Source organism: Neophocaena asiaeorientalis, unplaced genomic scaffold (assembly GCF_003031525.2).
Source record: "Neophocaena asiaeorientalis asiaeorientalis breed wild unplaced genomic scaffold, Neophocaena_asiaeorientalis_V1.1 scaffold830, whole genome shotgun sequence".
Classification (NCBI taxonomy): Eukaryota; Metazoa; Chordata; class Mammalia; order Artiodactyla; family Phocoenidae; genus Neophocaena; species Neophocaena asiaeorientalis.
This window is the reverse complement of record NW_020172177.1, coordinates 344,597-352,805: the sequence shown is the minus strand read 5'-3', so window position 1 is coordinate 352,805 and position 8,209 is coordinate 344,597. Positions and strand designations below refer to the sequence as shown.

Here is an 8,209-nt window from a genome sequence, read left to right as displayed (position 1 = left end):
TCCTATCGGCTACAGCATGTGCCATATGCCAAACTTTGTGAGTTAAATGACCACTAAAATAATCCACACCCACAGTTTGCTGTTTACATTAACCTGACTTCACTATGTGAAGGTCTGCATTAACAAGACCTTACTAACCCAGGAAACTCTTGCCCAGGAACTAGACATCCCGACAAAGTGTCCTTAGCGTAAAATTACTTATCAAACAAGAGTAGCTAGGAAACCCTTCCCTAGCAAATATTTCCCACCAATCCCAAATTATTTTGCCACAGAGTATGCCTAATCTCAATTCAGCAAGCCCTGCCTCCCCCCACAGTGAAATACCTCCTGTAAACCAGACTCCAGAATTCCCATCAATACCTGCCTTTGCACCCCCATTCTGAGACTCTACTAAGACTTTATCAATGGCGTTCTCTCTGTTACTCCAATAAGCAAGAAACTCGGTTTTGCCTTACCAACAGATTATTTTGTGGTATTTTGGGAGAGTCAGCTTTCAATTTAAGAGAGAGAGTAGTACCTTTATCACCAAGTTCCAGACAGGGGAAAGGTAAGGGATTGGCCTTTGTCATGCCAGACATTGGGCTTCACCCTCTTACCAACCTCATTTCACAAGTACACCTGTAGTTTAGTCCTTTTGTCCATTAGACTCTTTAAAATATTAGAGGGTGCCTTGGTCCATTTAGGCTGCTATAACAAAATATCATAGACTGGGTAGCTTATGAACAACAGTCATTTATTCCTCATAGTTCTAAAGGCTGGAAGTCTGAGATTGTCACTGAGTCCAAGCTCACTCTGCCCACCTCACGACAGACCAATAAATCAGGAGACGAGGTGTTGAGGCAAGGAATAGTGACTTTATTAGGAAAGCCACAGACTGAGAAGATGGCAGACTAGTGTCCCCAGAGAACCATCTTATCGGGGTCTGAATGTCAGTTTCTTTTATAGAGCAGAGAGGGAGAGGAGGTGAGGAAGTAAAGTAAAAAGGCCATTAGTTTTGCCTGGCTTGGTCAGCATATGGGAGGGAATGTGTTAGTTTCTTTTCTGCAGCCATTCACAGGTAGGTAGGGTTCCCTGAGGCAGGCCATTATGTATGATTATAATAACAAAAGCAACGAAAAGCAAAGGTTAAAGTCAAAGAAACATATCCAACATGGAGTCAGATTTTGCTCTTGCCTGTTACAAGATCAGGGTGCCAGTGTGGTTGAACGAGGACTCTTCCTCATTGCAGACTTTCCTTGTATCCTGCATGGTGGAAGGGGCCAGGGAGCGCTGTGGAGCCTGTTTTATAAGAGCACGAATCCCATTCTTGAAGGCTCCACCCTCATGACTTAAGCATCTGCTAAAGGCCCCACGTCCTAATACCATCACCTTTGGGGGTTTGGCTTTCAGCATATGAATTTGGGTGGAGCACAAACCTTCAGACCATAGCGGAGGGCAACTTTAGACCACCTGGACCTTAGGCTCTTTTCTAATGTTGGAGACTAGAGATTGTCAGCACCTGCTTCCCCCACTAGCCAGCTTCTTTCCCCCCAACCTATTTTCCTTTTATTTCTTCTTTTCTTTTTTTCCTTCTCTCTTCTATATGCCCAAGGCCTAAAGGTGACACTATAAGGCCCTATCTCAGGACTAAACAAGTTTTCAGTGAATAGGAAATTTGACCTGCATCCGTAAAAAATGCTTTCTTGAAACAGACTTCAGATCCAGCCCTGGATTCTGCAGGCACCACAGGGAGCCACAGGCAAGAGCCCCAAGTTGTGTCCTCCTGGTATCACTCACATTGAATTCTATGAGAGTGGCACCTCTGGCCTGCAATGCCTCCTAACATGACATCTCTTACCCGTGAATTTTCCAAAAAGCCTCTGGAGTTGTGTACTGAGTGACAGTGCTGGGGTGGTTTAGGGAAGCTTTCCAATAGCTCTTTTCCATATAGATAATTATGTTTCTGTAACCTTGGTAGAGGCAGAATAGTGAGTCTTTAGAATTTGGGCTCTTGGAGCCTGTCTGTCTGGGTTGGCATTCTGGCTCTACTACTTACCCCTATATGACCTTGGGCAAGGCACTAACTTCTTCCTGCCTCAATTCCTCATCTGAAAATGGGGATGATAACAGTACCTTTCTTTTAGGTGTGAGGATTAAAGGAGTTAGTACATTGAAAGGAATAGAACAATGCCTGGCACTAATGAGAATTCCAGGCCAACTATTATTATGTAAAGCACTACACAGCTTCAGCTCCTGCCCTCCAACCAGATTGCTGCGCCCTAGGGAACAGCTTCAGCTAATTCACCTCTTCTGTGGTTCCTAAATGTGTAGCCCCATGAGGGAAAATATAAGCCTGTTTTTCACCTAAATCTGCTTATCTAGAGCTCTAAAGAATGTTCATGTTTCTCACATCTTTTTTAATCTGTGATGGTTTTACCCAACAATGACATCTCTTTTCAGCCTGGACATCTTTAAGGATTTCGACCTGTGTTTTGTGGAGTACTCCTCTCCAAATATAGACATTGAAGGGTAGCAGAAAATGCCACCCCAAAATATGCCACTTTGGTATATTGATCATTTCGAGCTGAAGGGAATGAGAAGTGGATACAAGAAAAGCCCTCTGCCCTTCCCCTGGTTGCCTAAAAGCAGAACAGAAATTTGTAAAGGTGCCCACCTACCTTCTTCTCTACCAGGAAGGACAGAAGTTAATCACCAGAGACAACTCTAGACCTTTAGCCCAGAGATGGCACCAGAAGAAATCCACATAACAAACCTAACACTTATCTCGCATTAGTTTTTCCCATATACTTACTTTCCTACAATTTGCCAGCCTAGAAAGTCCTTTTCCTTTTGTCTCGTCACTTCTTTAAAAATGTATTATTCTTTTGTTATGATGCTGTATATGCCCAAGTTCTAATGACTCCTTTGAGTCACTCATCTGAGTTCTCCCTGTGTATGCATGACACACGTTAATAAAGTCTGTTTCTTTGTCTCTTGTTAATCTGTCTTGTCAGTCTAATGACGGGGCCCCAACTGGAGAACCTAGGAGGGTAGTGGGAAAAAGATATGTTTTTCTTCCCCTTCAGCATAGACTTCAGGTGTTCTGAGTGCAAACAGAATTGGAAGTCACAAGCCTTTTAGGAATGTTGCCAAAACATTGGTGGAAAAGGGTGAGAGAGAGGGGGCCGAGGCTTTAGTTGTCCTTGCTCCTCCTTTATCCCTCTGGCCACACTGCTCTTGCCAGGCTCCTTCCACAGCAGGATAAAGGGACCTCATTCTCAGCACTCAGCCTTTCCTATATGGGTTGATGTCTCCCCGAGGAAGGTTTCGATGTGTTCCTTATTGGCCACCTCAACACCTTAAACCGTGAGCTGGTCTCAGGGGTAGGAAGAGCAGCTCTGAAAATCCAGGAGCCCAGCCTACTTGGAAGGACTCAGCACACCAGAGGGAGGGAATGAGGCCACTTCGTTCTCTTCTCGGCCCAGTACCCTGTTCCACTGTCTCCACTGCCTATACACCAAGAACAAAATGCATGTTTAAAAATTCAGGGCCCAGGGTCTTCTGTCCCCCAGCTCCATTCAGCTTATTTTCATTTGGATTCCACACACAAAAAAAAGAGGTAATAATGCTGGTGACAGGGCTTCCCTGGTGGCGCAGTGGTTGAGAGTCCGCCTGCCGATTCAGGGGACACAGGTTTGTGCCCCGGTCCGGGAAGATCCCACATGCCACGGAGCGGCTGGGCCCGTGAGCCATGGCCGCTGAGCCTGCGCGTCCGGAGCCTGTGCTCCGCAACAGGGGAGGCCACAACAGTGAGAGGTCCGCGTAGCACAAAAAATAATAATAATAATGCTGGTGACAGCCAACATAGCAGCTCCTCAGTTATCTTGACTCATTTAGATCTGGGGACATGATACTCATTCATTCACTATTTATCGATTGGCATGATGTGCCAGACACTGGGCACGTACCCTGACAAGCTCCCTGCCCTCAAGGAAGTTGGTGACATCAAAGAAGGAGCTATAAATAATAATTTATTACTGAAAATGACTGTAGTATTATTTCCACATAGTTTAAGAACCAACTGGAAACAGAAACTGGATTTAAGTGTTGTTCTAAAACAGTGGGGATGAGTCTCCCTGCTAGTTAAAACACCCTCCTCCCACATCACTTCTCACTGACATATTGGTTTTCCATTCACTCCTTTCTCTCCTGCATGCTCCAATGATTTAGCTCTTATTCTTGTCCAGCTGCTCCCACTCACTCTGTTGTCTGAGTTTCTTTCTCCCCAGGGAGGTTACAGACCCGGGCCAAAGAAATCTTAAAGTCTGCATTCAAAACCAGGTGAGGGGGGACTTCCCTGGTGGCGCAGTGGTTAAGAATCCGCCTGCCAATGCAGGGGACACGGGTTCGCAGCCCTGGTCCGGGAAGATGTCGTGGAGCAACTAAGCCCGTGCGCCACAACTACTGAGCCTGCGTTCTAGAGCCCGTGTGCCACAACTACTGAAGCCCGCGCACCTAGAGCCCATGCTCTGCAACAAGAGAAGCCACCGCAGTGAGAAGCCCGCACATTGCAACAAAGAGTAGCCCCAGCTCGCTGCAACTAGACAAAGCCCACGCAGCAACGAAGACCCAACACAGCCATAAATAAATATATATTTTTTAAGGGGATTAGTTGCTTTAACTTCAACTATGAATAAAATACCAACGGCCCTATCAGTACGTGAAAAAGTGATCTCAAATTTATGTGGAAGGGAAAGTAGACTGTGGTGAATACATGGATAAAAATAATGTGAGGTGACAAGCAACAACGGTTATAACTGATAACATATTTCTGAGTAACCAGACAAAAGAGAAGGCATAGAGTGGATGATTCTTCTCTGGCCATTGTTTGGTACAAACTCATTTCCAAATGGTGTATAGTCTTTACAGTTTCTAAAGACACGAATTAAAATATTCTTATATATAAACATATATACACACACACACACACCCCAATTGCCAGCCCATCACCTGTTTTTGTGCAGCCGGGGACCTAAGAATGGCTTTTACATTTTCCAACAATTGAAAAAGATCTGTTACTCGTGTCACAACATGTGAAAATCGTGAAATTCACATTTCAGTGTCGACAAATGAAGTTTTAGTTGAACACAGCCACACTCATTCATTGTCTATGGATGCTTCCTTGCTACAACTGCAAAGTTGTGTAGAGACTGTGTGGCTCACAAAACCTAAAAAGTTATCCTGTAGAGGCAATTTTGAGCCGCTGGGCAGATACCATGAGCCAAGCTCACCCTCCCTATTTGAAAAAAAATTTATGGGGAATTCCCTGGTGGTCCAGTGGTTAGGGCTCTGTGCTTCCACTGTAGGCGGCAGGGGTTCGATCCCTGGTAGAACTAAGATCCTGCAAGCCGCACTGCATGGCCAATAAAAAGAAAAAAATTTATAGAAAAGAAGTTGTCATTGAAATTGAACTGTGGCAGACATGTCTGAGGAATACTGTGGAGATCTGATCCCTTTATGAGCCCTGTGGTAGATGAATGTGTGGAGGTGTGAACAGGAAAATACCAGAATGGTGGTAATACGAATAGTATCATCATGTTAGAAGACTTCCAGCGTTTATAACCAAAGGCTGTGTTCACCAGAGGAATCAATTGCTTCTACACATCCCCCATCCAGAGCAACTGTTTTCCTGATATAAAAATCAGGTTGTATATATTTTCTTATCAAACTTTCTTTTTAAAAACACCTTCGCGTTGAGGTCTATCCTGACGGGGCTTTTTCTGTAAACCTACACCATTGGAAATGCCTCATAGAGTAATGGTGTGGTTTCCTTTACTCATAGAACTACCTGTTAGATCTGTGGGAAAGAACTACAAGACAGAGCTGCCAAGTAAACTATGAAAAACCTAACAAACGTTTTTAATCTTAGGTATTGGCATATCCCAATGGTCTGTACTATTCTAGAGTGTGATGGCTTAGGAGTGAATATGATTTGAACCTAATACATTTCTAGAGGATGTCAAATTCAGAACCAGGCAGATCCATCTCCTGACTCTAAACATGGTCCTAAAGTAAATCGCTTGAGGAAATTGGATCCCAAAGATTACAGGTCGGGAATTTTGAAGTATGTCCATATTCCACGGGAGATCAAAGAAGCCTAACGAAAAGAACTGTGGGCTGACTCACATGACAACTTCTTTTTGAAAGGGCTATTTTATGGTGAAGATTATGAGTTTGAAGGAACTAAGGTGATTGGCAGTGGAAAGAATCAGACCATGTGAAATTCCTTAAAAATTTATTGACAAATAACTTTGTCTATGTTACACATACTTTTTTTTAAAAACCTTTTAAAAAATAAATAAAAAATAAAAACACCTTAGTAGGGGACTTCCCTGGTGGTGCAGTGGTTAAGAATCTGCCTGCCAATGCAGGGGACACGGGTTCAAGCCCTGGTCCGGGAAGATCCCAAATGCCATGGAGCAACAAAGCCCGTGTGCCACAACTACTGAGCCTGTGCTCTAGAACCCACAAGCCACAACTACTGAGCCTGTGCACCACAACTCCTGAAGCCCGCGTGCCTAGAGCCCATGTTCTGCAACAAGAAGGCACTGCAATGAGAAGCCCATGCACCGCAACGAGGAGTAGCCCCCGCTCGCCACAACTAGAGAAAGCCCACGTGCAGCCACGAAGACCCAAGGCAGCCAAAAAAAAAAAAAAAAAAACACCTTTGTAAGTCAAAAAAAAAAATTATCTAGCCATTTATTGAAAGTTTGTCAACTCCTGGCCTAGAATATCCAGTTTGGAAGCAATTATGGACAGCTTTTATAATGTGAGGTACTGTAAAGTGCTTTACAGATCTTGTCTCATTTAATTCTAAAAATTTCATAGGGTGGGTATTATCACCAATTTTTTAGATGACAAAACTGAGACCCAGAGAGAAAAATTTGCCAACATCGCAGAAGGTGGAATCAAACAAGGTCTGCCTGACTCCAAAACTGATATTCTTTCTTCCACACAGCACCTTCTCCTTGAAGCTCTGAAGGGCACATTCTGAATTATAGCCAGTCTTCTTAGACATCATCCATTGGTCCTAATTTTCTGCCTTGGGACCATCCACCCAGTAATCTTCAAATATCTAATTTTGTCTTGTCTGAGACTTTGATTCTCTGGGCTTGACATTGATTCTTTTATTAAGCTTCTAGATGGCTTCTAGTTTTAAGTCCCTTCACCACCCAGATCACTTTCTATGGACATATTCTAGTTTGTCTATAATCATCTTAAAGTTTGACATCTAAAACAGAACTTGATACAGGGGTTTAGTACCATTAGCAAAGAGTATCCCTCTGGTTCTAGACATTCTACATCCTTCCAAATTTATACATGAAGAATTGGTCGTGGGAGCCGAAAGGCAGAATCTTAACACTTATTACCACTGAACTTCACCTTCTTAAATGGAGTTTATCATTCCTGCCTACTGAGATCTTTTTGACTTCTCATTTTGCAAGCTGATGAAGTTGTTGTTCTATCTCCCTGCCATCCACAAATATGATATGCATGCCTTGTTTTTCATTTAGGTCACTGGCAAAAATGCAGAGATGTTATCCTTCATTCCAGAAGGTGGCGCTCATAGGCCCTCCATTTTACCAAGAGCTTCATAATTGCTTGTCTCACTGTCCTGTAGATACTGTTGGGGTAGTCACAGTTCAGAGAAAAACCCCAGGTGGACATCACTACTTTCAATGTCCTCTCTCCTAATTCCCACATACCTACCTCTACAGGGAAAGTTAACTTCTATCTCCAGCTCCTCCTCCGGCAGGGTCACTGTGAGCGGGACATATGCTATCCAGTCTCTCCCCAGCTGTCTTGAATCCCAGATCTACTACTTGCCTAGTACTGGTTGTGTGAACATGGGCAGGTTCCTGAGCATTTCTGTGCCTCTTTTCCCCATCTGTGAAATGGGGATAGTAGTAATACCCAGTAAGGAAGTTAGTGGATGATAGTAATTATTCAACAAGTTACTGGGCAATTCCCTGGTGGTCCAGTAGTTAGGCCTCAGGGTTTTCACTGCCATGGGCCCAGGCAGGGTTCAATCTCTGGTTGGGAAACTAAGATCCCACAAGCTGAGCAGAGCAGCCAAAAGGAAAAGAAAAAAATTACTTCTGTCAAAAAAAGTTCCATTTCGTATTAGATTTTTACAGCTAGTACCAAAGAAGGGATAATAAATTGGAAG

At 43.7% G+C, this 8,209-nt stretch overlaps 1 non-coding gene across 1 annotated transcript; it reads left to right on the top strand.

Moving 5' to 3' along the window:
- Nucleotides 1–5,731: 5,731 nt before the first annotated feature.
- On the top strand, nucleotides 5,732–5,862 carry LOC112408150 (small nucleolar RNA SNORA18). The gene has a single exon (XR_003004889.1). It is a non-coding gene; the product is annotated as a small nucleolar RNA SNORA18 (small nucleolar RNA).
- The last annotated feature ends 2,347 nt before the right edge of the window (nucleotides 5,863–8,209 follow it).